Below are 23,385 nucleotides of genomic sequence, written 5' to 3' on the forward strand. Positions count from 1 at the left end.
TCAGTAGAACCCCATCTCCACGGATCAGACCCTTTGGTGAGAGTCCTTAGAGGCTGTGTAAGGTTGGATAAGTCTTTCATGAATCTGCCACAGTAGTTCACCATCCCTAAGAAACTCCTTACTTCGGTTACGTTGGTGGGAGGCAGTGCATTCTTGATGTCATCCACCTTGGCAGGATCAGGGGTCACCCCACTGGCAGAAAATGTGTATCCAAAAAATTGTATTTTGTCCTTTAGAAACTCGCACTTTTGACGGTGCAGGGTCAGTCCTGAATCTTGAACTCGCTGGAGTACCTTCTGTAATCTAGAGTGATGCTCCTCAATTGTAGGGGCATGAACAAGAATGTCGTCACTGACATTGATAGTCCCCGGCAGCCCTCCCAACATCTCCTGAACGACGTTCTGAAACACCTCCGCAGCACTGGACACTCCAAAACTCAAACGTGTATATCTGCGGAGCCCCACATGTGTAGAGAAAGTCGTGATATACCGGGATTCTTTGGCTAGCACCAATTGGTGGTATCCAGATCGGAGGTCTAACTTCGAAAACCACTTGGAGTCCCGTAGTTCTCCCAATATATCATCAATGGTAGGGGTTAGATGTCTTTCTCTTTTTATGGCTGCATTGGGGAGGCGCATGTCCACACATATCCGCACTTCACCAGGCTGTTTGGGTTTCCTGGCTACGACAATTGGAGATACCCAAGGAGTGGGCCCAGACACCTTCTCAATGATTCCCGCTTTCTCCAACTTGGCTAACTCTCTTTCCACTTGTGGTCGAAGGTGAAACGCCACCCTCCGATGGCGGAGGGCTACCGGCTGGACAGTAGGGTCGATGTGTAGTTTGATCTCTCGGCCTTTTAGACACCCAATTCCTTTGAATACCCCATCATATCGGGCGACCAATTCTGCCACTGATTCTTGGTGTATACTCAACGCAAATGTCACGATTTCTAGTTGTTCCGCAGTCTTGCAACCCAACAACATGCCCGTTCCTCCCTCTGTCACATATACCTTGGCAGGTGTGGACTGTGACCCATGAGTGATAACTGTCTGGAACATGCCTCTCAGAGTTAGCGGGGTGCTTTGTCCATAGGCATATACTTTAACGTTCGCCTTGGCCAGCGCCGGAGTTGGTGACATTCGACAATGTTCCTCAGCAGCCAGTAGGTTTATGGACGCTCCGGTATCCACCACCGCAACAATCTGAAGCGGGCCCACGCGGATCTGACACTTTGGAAGCTGTGATTGGCGATGACTGCATGGTCGGACGGCAAATAGAGAGTGTACAACATGGACTACAGCTTCATCATCATCCATATCACTTCCTCGCTCTGATTTTCCTGGAGGCGTCTCTTCAATCGCAACGTTGACAGATGCACTTCGATTATTTTTCGATCGGCACACCTTTGCAAAATGATTTAGCTTCCCACAATTGGAGCAGACTTTCCCTCGAGCAGGGCACTCTGATGCTCTGTGTGGCATCCCACCACAATATCCACACTGTCTTATTCGGGCTTTGTTCCCCGTTTTTCGGGGTTGACTATCAGGTGCCCTAACTACATTGGTCACCTCCTCTTTGATGGGACGCTGTAGGACTGCTTCCATGTGCGAGGCTCTGGCTCTTGACAGTTCTTTAGTGCGGCCCAATTGTAGGATGTCAGGTAAGGATTTTCCAGATTCCTCGAGGATGCGCTCCCTCAGCCTCAGGGACGCACACCCTTGGATAATCTGTCCCCGGACTTCTTCAGTCTCATCAGTGAATCTGCATGTGCTCGCTAATTCTCTCAGTCTTAGGTGGAACGCATCTAGCGATTCTTCCGTGTGTTGTCTTGCTTGTCTAAATATGAATCTTTCATAGTCCGTATTGACCATGGGTTCAAAGTGTCTGTTGAGCGCCGCTATCAACGCAGCATGTGTTTTGGGCTCATTCTCTACAAGATTTTTCGCTATCTTGTATATGTCTTTACCTCCTATATGGACCAACAATGAACGCTTCTGGTCATCTTCTACTTTGGTGGCCTCAAAGTATAGGAGCACTCTCTCTACCCACTCTCTCCACTTTGGAGCCTGGGCAGATGGCGCTCCTTCCACAATAAAAGGCTCGACCGGAGGTATTGCGGACATTGCGGCTTGTTGGGCTTAATCCTAATGTGTTAGAACCAGCTGCATTTGCATTTTTCGCGAGCACAATCTTGTTTTTTTTCAAACACTCCCCTATCAGCACAGGGATGAGGACAAGAGTCTTGTAGTCATCTGCGTTTTCCTTGTCTAATTATGCGCGTATATCTTTATAAATTATTATTATTATTATTATTTTTTATTTTTTTTTTTTAAAGCAAGGTATATTAATAACCACTTCGAAGATGCCTCTGGATTTTATGGAATTTGTCCTGTGGAATTGAGGTGTGAACTTCCTCCTTGAATCGTCTAGTCGTCTCTGGATGAACGATCAGAGCCGGCACGAGCACCGTGTTACACACGGCCGCCGCTCTGTCTTCTGAAACGGTAATGCATGCTTTAATTGTTGCCGGCACGAGCACCGCGTTTTGGGCGGCCGCCGCTTTTCTTTCTTTATTTTTTTGCCGGCCGCGCGAGCACCGCGTCTCACACGCGGCCACGTGTAGCACAGCCGGGGGCGAGGGTTTACACACCCTCGTCGCCAATTTGTGGTGTCGGAGCTCTTAGAAGAGCTACGGCACCTAGTACCATGAGGCGTATTGCAGCAATTGAAAATAACTCACGCCAGTCGGTTATTGTGATGCTTGGAAAACCAGCGTGGTCAATTACGGCCTTCCCGGCAGGAGCCTTTCATCTCTCCGCACTTCTGTAGTCAGTGCGCGGCAACTCCCTAATTGACCACGCCTTTCTTTATTTTTATAGCTCCGGGCCGGAGGCCACGGAGCAAACCACAAGACAACAAATAACGAGGTGGAATCCCTAGTAACATCCGGGGATTCCACAAATACCAAACTACTTCATCCCAAACACCCCCGTGACTAACCTTCCAGTGGGCTGGCTTGTTGCGTCACAAACCTGCAACATTACAGTTGCGACCCCTAGCACTGCTGTTGCGACCCTTGGCCACAGAGGTGACAAACTCATTGCCAGGAACACAGGGTAGCTGGTCCTTATGGACCGTGTGCCTGCAGTTTCCTCGTTTTCTGTATTTTTTTTTATTACACTAAAAGTGAATGATAAAGAATAAACTATTATTCACTATCAGTGCAATAAAATGGAGTACGATCAGCTGGAATATATTACCCTTCCTGGTAGCTGCGGTAAGTAAAATTCTTTAAAATATATCTTGTATACTTGCCTGCAGGTGAGTGGGTGTGTATGTGATAGAGAGTATGTATGTATATGTGTGAATGTTTAAGCATGTGTGTGTGAGTGAAAGTAAAGGTCAAGTGGCATGTAATATAGCTTCTGCTACCCGTGGCATTTTGGTGAATTGACGCCCCTGGGCACACGACTTGGCTATGACATTGGTTGGTGGTTGCCTGCGGTGGATGGGAGCAAGGCATGGCCATGCATGTCATCTATGTATGGCCTGGGGATAGGCTGCCAATATGAATTCAAATTTGGATGGAGTATATGGTTTAAAAAAACAAGAAATTCATTGAAAAAATCGGTTAGAACGCATTAAAATATGTTTGAAACATGTTACCATATTTTTATAACACCTTAACAAATGTCTAAAAAACACAGTTAAAGAACAGTTATGGACAGAAATTACAATAGAAAAACAATGAAATTAGTCAGTTAGGGTCGCTTCACAATCCATTACTTGGAAATCAGCTAGGCAAACCACAGATGAGAAACGCAGTGCACTCCACAAGAAAATATTTATACAGTAAATACATTTTTTGAGCATTAAATAAATAAGTATAAGGGGATGGAATTATATTTGTATAAATGTAGGAAGAAAACATTACAGGGTAAGCGTTTTATATAAAGAAGCTTTCCTTAGTGTTAAATGTCCTTTAATTTTCACCGTACATATGTGGTAAAGCTGCGTGTTCATTAATAAGACTTTTTTCGTTTATTTCACAGTTTTTTTCAGATGACAGAATACCAAAATTAACAGAACGATATAATCCAGAAAAGCCTCCCTGTGTGCACCTCATTTAACAAATAAGCATAACACATACATGATTTGTTGAAGAGCTCCTGAAAACATAAGGCTTCCTTTCTTTGCTTTTTTAACAGAGTGCCCAAAGATACAGAAATATTCTCAAAACGAGTCTGAAGTACTTAGGAAACTAGTTTAAATAATTTAAATAAGCAGAGCTTTCTGAGGAAAATTGGGAATATTTTTGTTTTTACTCGAGTCAAGTTGGCATTATGAAATTTACTTTTTTACTGCGTAAGTGCTGTAATATATATATATATATATATATATATATATGTGTGTGTGTGTGTGTAGTTATAGCTAGGACCTAGTTTCCATAGAAAAAGCGTTTTTTGACTTGGCTATATATTTGGCGCTCTTTGACGAATCTTCATGAAATTTTTAAAATAAAAGTGCCTTGTTGGGTCTGTTGTACATGGACAGTTTCAGAGTGATTCATCAGGCAGGGGGCAAGAAAAAGGGGAGGGAAATAAAATGTGTTTCCAATGGTAATTCCCAAAGAGATTTTAGACACGACTGCAGCCCGAACCGCTGAACAGAATTACACCACATTTGGCAGGAAGGTAGCTCTTAGTCCAGAAAGCACTCGTTTTATTATTTGCTTTAAATCAGTTCAGTAGATTTTGAGATATTATAGGGAAAATAAATTGTTATATCTGGGTAGAGCATCAGCACAGATCTCATGATGAGATCTGATTGGCTGTCAGCACTTAAACCAGAAAGTGATGGCAACCATCTTGGGGCCAATGTACATGATAGCACCCCTTTGAAATTCATTTTAGTGAATGACATGTTTTGAGGGTCACAAAAAGGAGAACATATAAACGGTGATAACAGATTTAAGTTGCAATATAAATCATTTGCGGCTAAGGTGATTTTACCCTGTGAAAAAGCCTTCTGCTGTGATTTCATGAATCATGTTTGAGAGAGAACTGTTTTCTCATGATTTTCCCATAAATGTTATGGAAGTTGCTCCAGAAGCTAAAATTAGAGCTTATTGTCATGAAAACTATTATCAGCATTTTTAAGTTCTTCCCTCAGCAAAAACAATTCCCCTTTTCCTTGTACCTACGTTGGTTGCAGCGGTGTCCTCACTCCCGGTGGCTCTTGCGGAGGCTGTTCTTCGAACAAGCTTCTTCAGGTTTAACTGCCACTCAAGATGGTGGCCGCAAATCCTTGTGAGGTCAGCGCTCTAGTGTTTCTACCTTAGTCTCGTGCTGAAGCATCCCTCCAGCTGTTTCTCTCTGAGAGCCCTGCACTTCAACTGTCATCCTGAGGAGAGTGAGCAGTGTTCCTGAGGCTCTTCGTTTCATAGAGTATTCTTTTCTTGTTACGGTGTGCACACCAGCTTTTTCCCTTTTGAAGAAGCTGAATTTTTTCCTTCTTCCAGTAACTATATATCGGCTTTCTGAGGAGAATTTATTTTGGCTTAACAGAACTTCAAGCAATGACAGTAAGAAATCCTTTTGTATGATTTCCAGACTTGCCACTATATATATGTGCATATATATTCAAGAACTCTTTGCTTTGCAGACTTGTCAGTCTTAGAGACAAACCTCAATGCTCAGACTAATTCCTAGAGACTGTGATTGAGAAAACTGAACTTTGAGAAGGAATTTTCCATTTCCTGTAAGACATTAGTAGTTTCTATACTTTGTGAACTTTTGAAATGTTCTCCAGAGAACCTTGGATACCTTCGACTCCTGGAGAAAAGAAGATATTAAGTTAACATTGTTCTCTTAGAGAGAGGCTAGTCTCTCAAAAGATTCAGGTTGGGAGAACGATAGAATTGGGTGAATGTGAATGGCTGAACAGTTGAATGCACAGTAGGAATGTACTTATCTATGCTCTTATCACCCAACTACAGGTCCTTCCTTTAAAGAAATCCCATTAAGAAGAAATGTGCAGATTTTCAGAGACACACACTGAATATCCTATCTTCAAGTGGGAAACACACGCTGGAACTCAATCTGGAGGCGGTCTCTCTTTTTCTATTCCCATTCCCTTTCCCCCCTAGCGGATGCAGGGTTCAGATAAACAGCTAAAGTCTGAGCACGCATCTGTTGAAGGGAGTTGGGTAAAAGGCATCTGCTCCTATGGAAGTTTGATTTAATGAGTAATCTTCTGACACATATTTTCTGTAAATTCACACTATTTGTCTCAGCCATATGAGAATTAAGTCTGACATTCTCAGTAAAACATATACTACCAACAGGAGCAGTTGTAAGTTGATTCCCTTGTGTTCTACTGCAGCCTCCTAGAGCTCTAACAGCCTTCGTTATTACAAATGTGTGGCACACCTGAAGCCATCTTGATTGAATGAAACTGGTAAAACACGTTTTAAGTGAGTTCCAAAATATCTTTCTGTTGTACTTCCAACAGGAGAAACCTATCAGTTGATTCCCTTGAGTTCTACTGCAGCCTCCCAGGGTGTTCTAAAGAACAACTAGAGCACTAACAGTCTTACTTATGACAAAAGTGTGGCACACTTGAAGCCATCTCGATTGAATCAAACTGGTAAAACTTAAAAAATGTAATTAAGAAAGGAATAAAACAAGTCGTTCATATTGTCATAGAAAGTATGGTTAGTGCTGTAGAAGGAAAAATAAGACACGTTTTAAGTGAGTTCTCAAATATCTTCCTCTTCTATTTCATTAAAACATTCTGACATGTAGACTGAAATATGCACTTTTAACTCCATAAGCAGACTGCCAGTTAACTCCCTAGTGATCAGCAGTTTACTACAGTGTTCTAATTATGGATGGGCGGAGCTCACGGAGCCCTACTCCACAGAATTCTAAAACCGCAGTGAAATTCCACAAAGTTTTGCATGCAGTGGCATGCCACCTGACCTACTACCCTGGCCTGAATGCGTCCTATCTCGTAAGAGCTAAGCAGGGTCCGGCCTAGTTAGTAACCAGGCCTGACCCTGCTTAGCGCTTCCGAGATCGGGCGATTCCAGGCCAGGGTGGTATTCTGTAGGCAGTAAAAGTTGCAGTTTCAGGCCTCTTGTGCTGCCACAACCCACTGGCCTGGAGCCTGCTGCTCTCACCCACACCTGCACACTTCCATTAACCAACTCCCCTCCTTCACAAACTTGCTATAGAAGACCAAGCACACCCCCTGTGTTGCACCAGCCTTGCAATTGCTTCCTCTGAAATTACACACAGCCTCAGAGGGCCCAGCATTAGCAGCAGCAGACCAGATCACCACCAGCAGCCTGGTATTTTCACAAAGTGCCTAGCCTTGCTTGCCACTGGGCTCTAAGGCACTCTCTCAGGCCACACACATCTCTAGCTGGCAGGGGCTGCTGGACTACCACTCAGCAGCTGATGCTCCTCCAGTTTCCAGCTCTCCCTGCTTGCCTCAGCACCATACGCCATAAAACCACTTCCTTTCTCAGGGAATCAGGTGAGACAGGTTATTTTCCAGTGGCACTCTGACTTCAAGTTTCCTTTTTTTCCAAGCACAGACCACCCTCACATGCGAATACTGTCCATGCCCAGTGCCGGCCCCCGTGTGCACAGAAGAGAAAGCGAAACAAGTGTCTGACCTCATGCTGTCTAGGTCCAGGGTCCCCATTGCAAGTGGCCTGAATCTCTGCCTCCCTCTGACACCTGCTTTCCTGCTGCTGAGAACAGTGAAAGGCAGGAGGCCTGGATCAGGAACTGGCACCGGTGCAGCCCCTCAGCAGCAGCTTGCAGCAGCTCTATGACACCGACCGGCAGAAAGGAAAGCCTTAGCTAGGGGTCTCCTTGCCTGTCGTAGGCCAAATGTTGTCTTCATTTCTGTCCGACTGTAAAGTGCAGCCCAATGAGCCCATACAGCGCAAGCACAGTGAGCACGCCGGTGAGCTCCGCTGTGCTGCCGGGCTAGCAGAGTTTTTGGCCAAACTCCATGCTCCAAGCGGAGTGCGAGTGCCAGAAACTCCATTAACTCTGCCAGCGGAGAGAAGCTCACAGCCAACCCCTAGATCTAATGCTCAACTAAAGTGTTAACATTCTGAATTTAAACGAAAAGTGTGGCACCTCTGACCGCCAAAAACACTGTAATATCTCCTCCATCTCCTGATTCACTCCTGAAGTAGAACCAGCCAAAGACACTGTAAAGCCTTTGAGAGCTGTTGGCATGCCACATCCTCAGTGGGAGATAACAAAAGAATCTTTACAAACATAAGCTTCACGTTTACCAAAAGCTGCTTAGGTGGGAGCAGGGGGGCTCTGAAAGCTGCTGCCAAACCCTCTAGAGAAGTATGTTCCATAGTCCGTCCAATCCAAATGCCATCAAATCCACTGTGGATGATGGTAACACCTTGCACCATGGCCTCGCAGACTCCACACTGGCACCCTTTAAGTGCATCCTACGTGCTGCAGCATGTCTCATCAAGTGCCTGAAGAAATATGATCACATCACCCTCATCCTCATGGAACTCCATCAGCTCCCCTTTCTGACCCACACTATCTTCAAAACTAGCTGCATCATTTACACAGCTGTCACGACCAGTAATCCTGCTTATCTTGCAGGCACGCTCATCCTTTCTGGTGGTTCTGTGCACACCTGCAGCAAGGACACCATCAAACTGCAGACTAGGAAGTGTGAAAAAAAAGAAAAAACAAGGCAGCAGGATTTTTCATCTATCTACCCAGGATCTGGAACAACATCCCTTATTCATCAGGACTACCCAAACGCTGCTCCAATTTAAGAGAGAGTTGAAGACTCACCTCGTTAAAGAATACTACATCACACTGCATTACCTGTCCACAAACCAGCTACCACTCTTATCACTTGCTGACTTAATGATTGCCTTTGACACTGTACATTGCTAAGCTGCTTTATGGCTAGCTTTCACTATAGAAATACAACATATATACATAGATATATACATACACACTATTGTATCATCACAGAAACTCTGTGATGACTTATCTAACTATTTTTCATCAAAGAGAAATGCTACATTACAGTCTTTTTATCATCAGTTATTTCATATCAGAATCTTTCATTTCAGTCATCTGCGTCACATACTAGTCCATCCATTAGTCTGGCTTTGCCAACACTTATTATCTCCATTATCAGGAGAACCTCCTCAAGATGCCCTCCCCATCTACATCCGACGCACGTAGTTAAATGTATTTTTCCTTCACTTGCCCCTGTTCTCTGCAGTGCTTCCTTGGAATCTTAGTCAGTTCCTCCCCAAATGGGAAAAAGCTTATTACGAACTACCAGCCTATCTCCCTTGTTCCATTTGTCTCTATAATCATCAAATATATTGTCAATCAACAACTCACACACTTTACAGAATCCAACAACCTTTACCCAGCAATCGGAGTTTTGTTCCCCTTTTAGCAACTACACTGTCCTAATGTCAGCCACTAGCTAGAAACAAGCTTCAGGCACTATTAGTGATGCTGCATTCATTTTACCTCACCCCTCAGTGGCATTCACCACAGTACTCATACATTCTTCTCAGTATCTTAGCACACATAGATTTCAAAGATTCTACCCTCTTATGGATGACTTCCTTCTTATCTGACAGACCCCAGAATGTCAGACTCCCCCGCTTTCAATCATCTTTCAAGACTATCAAATGTGGCATTCCCCAAGGCTCTTCCTTGAGTCCTGCACCCTTCAACATCCAGTTAGGCTCTAGAGGGGACTGAATCCACTTCTACTCAATAGCAAAAGGTCAGCGCATTCAGAATGCTGTAGTCCATTGATTCTTGGCTTCAACTGCAGGTGCAGGATCTCCCATCACCTGAAATTACCCCTCTGGCTACCCTTCAACAAGAGATAATGTATCTTTAGGGCCCTCTGATTATTTAATAAAGTGATACATATGACGTCACCCACTTACATGTCCTCTCTCTTTGCCTTGCCCCAGATTAAAACATTTTTTATCAGGGGTCACAGATTCCTAGTACGTACGTTCAAGGATCATAACAGCTTGTCTGCCGCCCACAGCTCCACCACCTGTTCGTACACTTGCCAAAAACCTCTTTAAAATTTTCAGACTAACCTTTCTGCAGACTCTTTATGTGGTCTTTCAGCACCAGAAAGCCCTATTTCTAGGTAACCACGAGCTCTACAAATTGCAAAATATAATATTTCACTCGTCATAAGGATAGCATGGTAGAAGAAAATAGAAAATCAGCCAATCAATTCTCCCTTCAACTTTAGCATTTTTATCTAAATCAGAGAGATGTTTCCAGCACCACTGTACCCTAGTGCTTTCCAGTACTAGTGTGCTCTCTACGTGATAAAAAACACTGCATCGTCGTGAAGCACAAAGGGCCCAGGGTAGAATATCATATACCAGAACAGCACTTGTTCACCCCCCAGAGGTCTCATGGTATGACTGACAGATAGCAGATGTTTATTGTTATCCAGTCAATGCTACTCATTTTATTGACCTGGGAAGCATGAAAGGCTGACTGCCTGTCAGGATTAAAGCCTGCGAACCTGGGGCCACATACATGTACCTTTTTCCTTATCGTAAACAGCCCGATTTGCAGAATCGGGCAGTTTGCAACAAGATAAAAAGCATTTTGGTATGTACAGACCCATTTTTGCGATTCGGTAATCTACTTACCGAATCGCAAAAAGGGTTTGCGAGTTGCAATTAGGAAGTGGGGTCACGAATGCAGTCACAAAACAAGTGCAGTTAACACCAGTCTCAAATTGGTGCTAACCTATTCACAAAAGGGAAGGGGTCCCCACGGGACCCCTTCCGCTTTGTGGATGCATGTGAAAATATTTTTTCAGAGCAGGCATTGGTCCCACTGACCGCTGCCTGCTCTGAAAAAATGAAAAGAAAACTTTTCATTTTTGTTTTCGAAATGCATTCCGTTTTCCTTTAAGGAAAACGGGCTGCATTTAAAATAAAATACTGCTTTATTTAAAAGCAGTCACAGACATTGTGGTCTGCTGACCCCAGCAGGCCACCATCCTTGTGAGTGCCGTAATTCCCAATGGCGTCGCATATTGCGAACCACCTCTTGAATATTCATGAGGTAGGTAATTTGCGACCCCATTGGGAATTGCACACAGTGTGATGTGCATACGGTTTTGCGACTCGCAAATCTGTCACAAATTGAGAGTCGCAAAACTCGGGGTCGTACATCTGGCCCTTGATGGTGTCAAAAGGCAGATGGCTGCCTTACATTAGCAGTCCACTGAACCATTTGCCATGACAGGTGAAGTCAGGTGTGGAACATGCCATCTGGAAGCGAGATGGCAAGATGAGAACCTCTGATGAAAAAATACAGGATGCAGGCATGCTTTCCTCTGCTTTACTCCCTGCAGTGCAACTCACTGCCTAATACAGTTCACTAGTAAGACGCTTCCATATGTGTCAAAGGGGAAGAAAATTTCTTAAAGTGTGCTTAAAGCACCAGGAATATGGTGGGATTGGCTGTATGAACCCTAAAACTAGCTCAACTGCTAAAGCCGCAAATGCAATTAAAAAAACCTGAATGAGACCTTATGTAGAATGGAAACTACATACATTAGTATTAACCAGGTCCTGGAGTTCAACAGATTAATGCGGTGGTACTGACTGAGAGGCGCCAACATTTGACTTAATCTAAAACAACAAGCTTGTGGTATTCCAGAGGCATAACGAGGGCTCCTCCTGCAGGGATGACGGTCTCTGTATTATCTGTAAACAGCTCAGGAAATGAACGGATCCAGCCAGATCCCAAATCCAGCAGTTGTTATTGAGCCGGATCACGGATCCTGTTCTGGAGTCTCATTCTGTCTGGGAGCTATCTGGAGGTCAACACCTTGATGTCAATCCAATCGGTAGAAACAAGAGCACTTATCTTGATATCACTCCATAAGTACTCAGGAGAAAATATGATTTTGAGCAGATTACTGAATTTGTTCAACCCTTGTAAGGAATATACGTGAGTATAGTAAGAATGTCAGCTATATCTGTCGGCATGAGTAATCACACTAATATTAATTTCAATGGCACTTTATATTTTTTTAATTTAATTTATTTTACAGCACTACTCATCCCAGTGTAGGGTGTCCGACAGCTTTCCATGTAATACACATAATGCACGGAGACAATGAATCACACATAGCCAGTTTTCACCACAGTGTAAATTGTACATATTGGGGTTTCCAACTATTTAAAACATTTAAGGAAAAAAATGTTAATTTTAAAAGTAAACAAAAATTACATTTATAAACACTTTATAAATGTTTATAAATGTTTCATAAAGATGCTATTTTGAGTATTTTAACTTTGTATCATAACAATGCTAAAAAAGAAGACATTTTAAACAGTTGCAATTTTATGCAGAAAACTAGGACCTGTCGCTAACAATGAAACCCTCCACGTATAGCCATCTAAATATCGACTGCATACCCGGATGCTGGACCAGAGGCCTGTTAAGTAAAGAGAAACAGCGAGCCATCCTTTAGGTGAGCACGGATCATGGTCTGCTCAGCCACTTGCCAACAACCTGGTTTCCTTCAATAATGTCAGGACTTGCACATTTACTATAACTGTGTCGAAGAGGGGCAGCAGCAGTGTGATTATGTGCAGATATGAGCACTACTTCACCCCTCACACCTGTATTTTTACAGACGGATTACTTTTTGAGCTGTGATGGGGGACCTTGTTACCTGACATTTCACAAACTTGATGCTCCTGAATGGCTCACTCCTCCGTGGCTCGGGGTGTCAGTGCCTGGTTTCATGAGAAGAGGCCATGGGGGGCCTCCATCGCCTGTCTCTGGAAATCGTAGTGCCTCCCACAAAGCATGACCCAGTTTCTTTAAACACTGAAAGTCCTCTTCTGATTTTGGTTGCTATGGCCCGGGGTCATGATTTGTGACATCGCGCAGGTGATGACATCACAATGCTTGTCATCCCAGAGTCTAGGCCATTTTGTATATCTGTAGCACCACAGACAAACTGATAGGGGATTGAGCTTGTTCAGGATATTGAGCAATATAATATTGCTAGGGATTATGTAACTAAAATAGTTTCTGGAAATACTACGTTCGTTACTGTGTAAAATGTCCCTCCATCGAAATTGTGCAGAAAATATCAATTTCTTTGCTGTTTTTTTGTCCAGCTACAGATACGCAAACAAGCTGTAACTATTTATGCATTTACTTGTATTCCGTTAATAAATCTACCATTTCCAACCTTCTTTACTGTTATACAAATGGGAAATTTTATACAACCGTAGACAAATAAAATGTATCTTGTACCAAGCACAATAAGTGAAACGCTACATATGACTTACTTAATTACCTCTGAATTACTGAGAAAAAAATACAAGTTCCAACTTTTTATTTCCAATGTATAAAATGTTAAAATTACTTTTCCTTTCAGTTAAAAAAACGTTCGGATTGAAAATTTGTTGCCATAAGGACTTATGTATTTTTAGGAATTTCATCTCTAAAAAGTGACTTCTGACTTTGGTAATACCTTAAATGTTAAGATAAAAGACACGTGCAGTTTTAGGAACGAGAGACAGGTTATTTTCCACATGTTCACTGTACATTGGATGAAAGCCTGACAAGTAACTTTATTCATAACCCACCTGCCCTCATAGAATTTCACATGTCTATGTGTGAGAGCCTACTCAGGAATGCCCATCAAATTTCAAACAGAAAGGTACAATCTTGATGACGTTAACTGCATTGGCTCCTGGTCTTGACTATAAAATGAATGAAAATGAATTAATAGACTTTATCTGGGAATATGTGTTTTTCCACCTGGGAGCCTTGATATTTTAAGAAGTTGGTTATGTTGTTGTTAAATCAGTCATAATGCAAAGCCTCATTACATAAATGGTGGGATTCTGCTCATTACCAATAGATGTGCGCCAGACTCATCCCTTGTTCCCTGACTTTGCCACTGCTGCTGCTGGGGTAGGACTACGTCCCCCAGCAGCCTACACAAACCAGGAGGAGTAGGAGGGGCATTCCACGCTTTAAAGTGCTTCCTACTAAAGTGGAGCAGGATGCGCCCACGCACGTGCCCGGGCCAAGACCAGGCCCGTCTTCAACCGACAGCGGCCAGGCTGGGCCACCATCCTTTCATCTGATTGTTACCATCTTTGCCTTGTTGAGGAATGGGTAATTCGATCCTCTCTTTTTTGACAACCACAGTGGGGACTTTCAACAAGGACATATGCACAGTATAGGTAAAGCTGGGTTTTCGCCCTGTTGCTTTGGAATCTGATACAGTGTCTCCACTTTGTACTGGTGCTGCAAGTTGTACTGACAATGGGAAGGGTGAGGAGCCCCAGCCAGGAGGGTCAACCAAAGTGGTTACAGTTGCAGAAGTCCTTCAATTAGCGGCTTTGAGTATGAACTCTTTCCTTGACAATGGCCCACCTGTGCCTTAACATAAGTGAAAGCCTGACACAGTTTCCGCTCAGTTATGATCTAAATCGATGGGCCTTACTGACCTGCCTTCCAGGGTAAAGGGTTGTGGGCTTAAAGCCTCAAAAGATTGCTCCCATGTTATTAATTTTGACAGGTTTGCCCCTAAGATTCAATCAATGATAGAGGGAGCTCTTGAAAAAATCTTGGAGAAACTGGCTACTATTGAATGTAGTCTAAACAACCTAACTTCGTTTTATAAGGCTAATATGTCATTGTACAGTGCTGTGTACCCCTTTTAGAAGGTGGTGGGCTTGGCTTGGCAGGAAATGGTGCTGCATAAGGAACCTATTCAGGGATCCGTTGGGCTACCCTGTTTGTCCAAAGAAGGTTTGTGACCTCCATTTACTACACCCTTTAATAATATACCCACACCCATGAACCATGGGTGTGGGTATACCATGATGCCTGTCTGTTACAACTTTTGAGTTAGGGTCAGCAAAATCTGCTGGCCAGTGGAGTGGTCCTAGGACTTATATGGCTAACAAACCAAAAAAGGGGAGAAGGGTTTTGTGAGCTCAAAAGGTGGTCCTGTCTCCTCACAAGTTGTTCTAGGCCTCCTACCTACCTCGGCTCCCTATGTTGTGGTCCTGACTGGGGTCCCTGCAGTGAAATATGGGAGAGTGAAGACTTCTCCAGTTTGAGAAACCCATTGTTCATCGCAGCTGAGTGGTGAAGGGCAAACTCTGACAAGCAGGCTCATTATGGCACAGAGGGTGGACTGGGTTGGTCCAACACCAAAATCTACCCAAGGGGACTGCGTTGTCATAGATTGTAGCTGCCCCAGAGGTGTCCAAATGGTCCTTAATCTAACTAGAAGGTTTGCCATAAAACTAACATTCAACCTTATCCTCTAGGTTACTTTTATCGCAAGTTGGCAGTCCAAACACATCCAAAGGTCCTGGTCACGGGGCCCTGAGGCCATTTGTTAACAATGGTATTGCCATATCCATTCATAACTGGTTTGAGGTATTGAGGGCGGATTCGTTAGGCAATGAGGTAAAAGTACGAGGGGTGCCAGCACAGCTGGCCGATATGGGCGATTTTTGTTTGCATTTCTTTGGACTGTAGATTTAAGGAGTTAGCGCCACAATCTGCAAATACTCAGGCATGTCTTGTTAGCTTTCCTGTGGTTGGTAACGTTGTGTTGATTAACTTTTATAATGCAACCACAGGCCCCACATTTTGCAACACCCTCTCTTCCCTTAGTGAACAAATGTTTTACTTTGAAACTTGCAACAACACAGGAGCTGGATTTATTTTAGCAGGAGATTTTAATATACACCCATGCCCCTAGTCCTTTACCTTATGTGATCATGGGTTTTATGGTGACTCTACCCATATAGAACATACTCATGCTGGTTTGTTCTTAAACCATCTTCTTACTGAATTTAACCTAGAACCTGTAATGACCAAACAATTTTAATACCACACCAAAGTTTTTTTCCCCACATTTACAGTAGGCTAAGGTGGATGGATGAGCGGTGGACATGGATGGGTGTGAAGCTGCCTCTTGTCTTACAATAAATCCTACCTGCAACGCTTGGTCCAACCTCTTCATTGTTGAATTACCACACATTTTCTAACTGAATTTAACTTAGAATCTGTAATGACCAAACAATTTCAATATCCACACCAAAGTTTTTTCCCCACATTTACTGGGAGGAGGCAATTCTCCATAATAGATTGCATCTTTGTCTCAGCCTTCTTGCGGAAATTTGTGAAACATTTCTGGATAAATGCCTCCAGGTTTACTAATCTCAGCTGCATTGATATTAGTATTGCAGAACTCTTTGTTAGGACCTCAGATTGGGGTAGGTCTTTCCACAGGGTGGTGTAGCGACTGACCATGGCAGAAGATTAAAGTGATCATAGGTAATTCCAGATGATTTTTTAACGATTTTTTAAGATCCCTTGTGGTGACTCAATTAGGTTTATGTTCAGGTACTGCCTTCCTAAATGCATAATCAGAGCTCGGGAAGGAAATTAAGTCAAAACCATAACTTCCCCCCAAACCATCAAAGAGTAGTAATCTGCGGTGGTTAAATAAGGATTACTAGAGAGCCCACAAACTGTTAGCAGGTGCCCTTAAAGCCATACCTAAAGATCATAGCCTAATAGCTGGATACAGAGTCGCTTACAAGAAGGTGCTAGGCATGAGAAAGTGGGTACCTAGAGAGGAAGCTTGGGATGAGCTGTTTGAGACTTCTTCTAGGGCTGACAGCTGTAAAACCTGGGAGGTGGTTCACCATCCATCATTTAATGATAAAGGGGACTGAGCATTCTATGTAACCACATATTCTCACAGAGATAGATCATTTCAAGGGCATTATAATGTCCCACTCAGTGAGCTTACCCTGTTATCTACTCATCAATGCAATCTAACCTTTAATGTAGAGAAGATTATAGCAACTAGAGCTCAAATGTATAAGGTTCCCGGTCCCAATGGGGTTCCTGTAGACCTATTAAAGGCATCACCTGAACTGGTGGCGCCAATTTTAACTGGAGTGTTTAATCTGGCTACCCAAACGGGCCTTCCAGATTCGTGGTCTAAGTTGATTATCATTCCTGTATATAAGAAGGTCTCTATAGATCTGCCTAGTTGTTACAGGCCTATCTCCATGATAGATTCTGTTGTTAAGGTAATGGGTAAGGTCATCCTGGAAAAGGTTATGTCATGGGCAGAGGACGATTCCGTTCATTAAGACCTGCAATTTGTGTTTTTATCTGGGCCTTGCCATATGTGATTAGTGTTTAAACCTTTTTTGTTAATAAACAAATACACTGTGATGAGGCCCAGGTCCCTGTTCATTGCTTACATGGACCTATCCTCTGCATTTGACAGGGTGAACAGATCCAAACTGTGGTCCATTTTGCTGCAGTTAAAGATTGTGTCCTTTCTTAGTGAGTTGCAAAGGGATATGACTGTAGTTGTCTGGTATAATGTGGATGGTTCTTGTGCTAGAGCCTTTCTCTTAAGCATGGATTGAGACAGAGATGCATACTGGCCCCATTCTTGTTCACTTCGTTTGTGAACAATCTTGGGGACAGGTTATTAGATAAGCAGGTGGATTGTCAACAAGTCTGTAACCGTTTGATCCCTGCATTGTTATATGCAGATGATACTGTTCTGCTTGCTTGGACTGCTTCGGGTCGCGAAACACTGCTCAATGGTTTGGTTACCTACATCAACAGCCTAGATCTGTTCACCAATCACGCTAAATATCAGGTGATGGTTCAGGGCCCAAGAGAGACAAATCTAGATTTTACCTGGTTCAGGGACATATGTTAACCAAGGTCCAAACTTTCAAATATTTAGATGTGGACTTTGATCCTCGGTCTCGCTGACGAAAACTAAAAGATCAGTCTCTGCAGCCATTCATGGTAGCGATGTTTGGGGCGATACAGATACCTCAGGACTCCAGGTGGATGAGAATGGTTTTTGCAGATGTCTGTTGGCGGTCCCGGCTTCTACCCCTGCATATATGATTCATATGGAGTGTGGTATATCTTACCTTTTGGACTTTACTGCATTGCACCCTTTGCTTAGATTGCTTTCCATTTGGGTGTGTCATGAAAGCCATCTTAATAGGGAAACAGTCATGGACTGTTTTCAACTTCATGGTTGAAGGTACATTAAATGGCTACTGTGTATTAGGGATACCTTTGCTAAACCTGGCAGAGTAACTTTGTTTGACTTGCCCAGGAATATTGTGAAGGTAGATATCCCTTGGACACAGGAACATTTCTTACTATGGCGGGAGGCTATGAGAGACAGCCAGGAGATGGAGAAACCTATAGTGCACGCCCATGAGCAGATTTTAACTGGATCTGCTTTTCAGCTCTATTTGCTTAATGTACATAATGTTCACCATCATTTTCTTTTGACAAGATGTTGGTTTAACCAGATACATTTGCTGCTGGCCTCATCATGACCAGTTAAGGGTAACAGACAGATTGGTGTCTCTATATGTGACCATTTTCTGCCCTGGATCTTGGATTTTATGTTTCTTTGTGTTTTTTATGATAGTCTCTGTAAGACCTTTTTGTTACTCATTCTGTAATCCCAGAATTCTGTACAGGTGAAGCCTGTCCTAAGGTTTCTTTTGCTACTCTAAGATGCTCGAGTAACAAATGCTGTTGCCTGTTTTCTGGCCTCATCTTTGGGGCAAAGAAAGTTATTTTAAATGAGGACAGTCATGAATTTTTTGACCCTGGGCTTAGCACTCAAATGCACTTTTGGTTATGGCTTTGTAGCTGGTGGTCCAACTTAATGTAATGGTCTGGTCATATAAAATTTCTGCGCCACTGCATTTCACCTACCTAGTGCATACTTTGAATGTGCTTTGCAGGACTAGAAAAACCCTATTCACTACGCACTTTAAACTCATTAGTGCGGACACCAGGGAGGGGGTTAAAAAATCCTCTGTTTCAATGCACAGGAGGATTTTTTACATTTTTTTATTACCCTGGGAGATGCAGAAAAACTTCAGTGTTTCCCTCAAACCCCTCACCGGAGCAGCGGAGGAGCAGGTGAGCATCCTCTCCTCACTCCGTTGGGGAAAAAAAGGCCAAAACGGCCTCGCCAGATGCCAGCGAGGCATTGATGGAAAAGGGAGAGTTTCCCCTTTCCATTGATGCCTTCCTTGCACCGTTTCCTGTCCACGGATCGCAGCGCGGCTGCGATCTATGGCCAGAAAACGCCCCTGGACACTGGGGATCTTGTTTGGGGGGGATCAGCCGGTCTCCCCCTGTGGGGGCAGTAAACTTTTATAAAAATATGTTGGGGTTCTTCTGGGGGGGGGGGTTTGATCGCGCCCCCAGAATATGAAATAATAATGTTTAAAAAAACAAATGGTGGGGTCGGCCCTTTCTACACGGGCTGACCCCTGGGGGGTAATCTGGTAAATAGTTTTCCCTGGTGGGGTGATCGCGCCCCACCCCAGGGAATATTTTTTTTAAAAAAAAAAGAAAATGTTGGGGTGAGCCCTTGAGCTGACCCCTATGGGGGCATTTTTTTTAATGCATGTGTGCATTGCCATGGGGTCATGAACGGGCCCAGGCAAAGCACACATGTATAAAAAAAAAGAGAAGTTATGTAGAGAGTCAGTCTCTCTCTCTCTCTATATATATATGTATATATATATATATATATATATATATATATATATATAATTGTTTTTTACATGTGTTGTTTTCCGGGAGCCACGATCACCCTCCAGGGACACCACACATATATTAAAGTGATATATATATATATATATATATTTATATACACCAGTTTGACAATTGAGTCAAAATTGCGGCACTCACAGGATTACAGCAGGTTACTTTTATTTCATGACAGGACCCCAAACAAACTAACACCAACGCGTTTCGACCCTCACGGTCTTAATCATATATATATATATATAGAGAGAGAGAGAGAGAGAGAAAGAGATCTGTCTTTTGTCTAGTGACAGTTTTGACGCCATAAAGTAGCGCAGATAGTTTATATGCCTGCTGCATAAGATAAACATGTATTTAGCTGAGTGGATTAGTAAAGACAGGCGTTAGCTGCGCTTTAAAACAAATGAAATGTGTGTGGAGGGGGAGGGGGGCTATGGAGATATGAGGGGCACTTTTGCTGGGTGGTACTGAGGGAATTAGAAGAGGAATTCATGGGAGGCAGAGCACCAAAAATTACTGCCGCACTGGGTGCCACCAGCGCTAAAGGCTGGGATGATGGGTATGTGATAAAGTGAAGTAATAGTGTATCTTTTTTGTTTTTTTTAGTGTCTTCAGAGAATCTGCTGAATCAGAGAAGAAGCGAAGATAAGGTGACAACATTTACTATTGGACACATCACACACACCCATGAGCAATTTTGTGACTCTAACTGCCTTCTACGTAGTCTAGTACTTTAGAGGGACAGTTTAGCAAGTAGCAGAGATTGCATCTTGTTGAATGACTGCTGCTCAAGCCCTAACTCAGGTTTTGGAGGATAGCTCTGAGGCAGGATCAGAGATTGAGACAGCATCTGAGAGAGAGGACAATGGGGCAGAATCTGGGAGTGATTTTTCAGTCGGCAGAGTCCTATCCGACGACACCTCTTCCAGTGATTCTGAGGGAGACGATGACAACAGTCGTGCTGTCCCTTTGCAAGCACAGTCTGTGCAGCAGGACAACAGCGGGTTAGCCGAACCCAGAGAGCAGGTGCATGTGGCCGCAAGCACAGAGAGAGTGCTTTCTTGGCAGTCCCTCAATTTAGTTCAGCCTCAAATTCCACCTTTTACTGGTGACGCTGAATGTAAAGTCGATACGGTCAACTTTTTGCCAGTTGACTACGTCCATCTATTTTTGGATGTTGACTTCCTTCAGGAAATTGTGCAGCAAACAAATTTGCGTGCAGACCAATTTCTGACGGAGCATGGAGGCACTCTAGGGCCCCGTTCTAGGGCACACCAGTGGACTTCCACTTCACTGGCGGAGTTGAAGATATTTTTGGGCCTTATGCTCAAAATGGGGTTAGTGCAAAAACCCACCTTGCAGTCCTACTGGACAACTCGCACAGTCAGGGTAACCCCCATCTTTGCACCATACATGAGCAGAGATCCTTTTTTGCTACTGCAGCGCATGCTGCATTTCAATGACAATTCTGCTGCATTGACCTAGGGCCATCCAGATCATGGCAGGTTGTTCAAATTTCGGCCGGTCGTGGAACATTTGTCTGCCAGGTTTCCAGAGATCTGTACTCCTGGAAAGAATATAGCAGTCGATGAGCCCTTGATCCTGTACAAAGGACGGCTGCTGTTTAGACAGTACATTGCGAGCAAAAGAGCTGGCTATGGCATAAACCTGTACATGCTATATGAGAGCACTTCTAGCTATGTGTACAGCTTGAGAGTGTATAGAGGAAAGGACTGTACCGTAAACCCTGTAGGTTGCCCTCCCACGTTAGGGGTCACAGGTAGGGTTGTACAGGAACTTGTCCAACCACTCCTTCACAAAGGTTGTAACCTTTATGTGGACAATTTCTATACAAGAGTAGAGCTGTTCAGTGAGCTCTACAAAGCTGGCACTGTGACCTGCGGTACAGTTTGTTGTAACCGCAAAGGATTCCCAAAGGAGCTTGTTTGCAAGAAGCTCCAAAAATCCCTGAGTACTACTTTGCTTTACAACAAACGTCTCGCAGTCAAGTTCTTGGATAGGCGTGATGTATACATGCTCACTACAATTCATGATGAGAGCACTTCCCCCATCATGGTTTGGGGTCAGATGGCCGAAGTCCACAAGCCCATCTGTATACTTGGTTACAATAAGTACATGGGCGGAGTGGACAAGAACAACCAGGTTCTTCAACCATACAATGCGTGTCGTAAAACTTGCACTTGGTACAAGAAACAGTTTACCCACCAGAACCAAATGGCAACATACAATGCGTATGTTGTTTACTGTGAGGCAACCACAGGAAGACTCATGACTTCCCTTGACTTCCAGTTGTCTGTATTTGAAATCACTGCTTGGTTAGGCAAGTGGCCACAGAATTTTACTTCATCTACCTCAGGAAATCATGGACTTCCTTATGGCCTGCTTGACACCTATATCCACCGTCAGTAAGTGGTAGGTGTTCTGTTCAATTAACGTGCAGTATAGTCCCCATATTGCACATCCTAGTGAACAGAACATATGCCACATTGTCACGGAGTACCCTGTGTGGCAAAATGTTAAAGGCATGTCTGAACTTTGAAGTACTTGTTAGGGAACTTGTGTATGCTACACAAGGACCACCATGATTGGCAACGAGAACCAGAGTAAGTGTAATAAGTCAAGCAAATGTCCTGTGGGACAAATTCACCAACATTTCTACTTGTTTGAAAGTGTGCAAACTCAATTTGTAGCTTCACTTTCAAAGCAAAAATAGAAGTGTTGGTGAATGAGTCCCACAGGATATTTGTTTGACTTTTTACGTTAGAGACCGTAGGATTTCCTCACCAGCATTTCTGCCTTAGTTTCAATGGTAGATATTCTCACTCAGTTTGAGGGATAGGCCACCCAAGGCATACTCGACACCCCCAACTTGCATCCACAAACTAGTATAGGTTCACTTCCAATTATACAGGATTAGTCAGGACTCTGATGAGTACAGACATGAATGCGTAAGGAAAGCTTATGGTAGGTGTGCCTTCACAGGGATATTGCACAGGTAGAAGGCAGATAGCAAAGGTAGCACAGATGTACATCATCTACACCTATGGGTTAAAACCCATTGGTGCCATCCCAGCACTGAAGAACAATGACACGTATGGGTCAGTGTTTGACCTGCTTTTCATGTTCATCCTCCATCAAAACTTAGTAGAAATTTTCTGTATGATAAGTGCATTACAGTCACAGCACTGCACATCATGTTGGCTGGGACATATGCTACATTCTCACGGACTCCCTTGTGTACCAAAAGCTACCCTTTTTCATTGCCTATGACCTTCTCTTTAGGGAACATCGCGAGAAATCCCCAGCATGTCTGCTTTAGTTTCAAAGGTATATATGCTCGCTCAGTTCGAGGAATCGCTTTGTACAGCATACTCGGACACCCCCAACTTGCATCCACAAACTGGAAGGAGTTGGATTTAGCACAGTGAGTACCTATTCTGAATTCTCCTAGGTGTCCACGTTCCATAAATGTATAGGTTTGCTAGGTTTCCCTAGGTGGTAGCTGAGCTATAGGCCAAAATCCACAGCTGGCACTTTGCAAAAAAACAGCTCAGTTTTCCTTGGGAAAATGTGATGTGTCCACTTTGTGTTTTGGGGCAATTCTTGTCGCAGGCACTTGGCCTACCCACACAAGTGTGGTACCATTTTTATC

At 43.6% G+C, this 23,385-nt stretch overlaps 1 protein-coding gene across 2 annotated transcripts in view; it reads right to left on the reverse strand.

The window, feature by feature from the left end:
- Positions 1 to 23,385, reverse strand: part of MYO7B (myosin VIIB) — a 1,466,311-nt gene that overhangs the window by 1,010,255 nt on the left and 432,671 nt on the right. The gene's annotated exons all lie outside the window — the stretch shown is intronic.

This window comes from Pleurodeles waltl, chromosome 11 (genome assembly GCF_031143425.1).
Source record: "Pleurodeles waltl isolate 20211129_DDA chromosome 11, aPleWal1.hap1.20221129, whole genome shotgun sequence".
NCBI lineage: Eukaryota > Metazoa > Chordata > Amphibia > Caudata > Salamandridae > Pleurodeles > Pleurodeles waltl.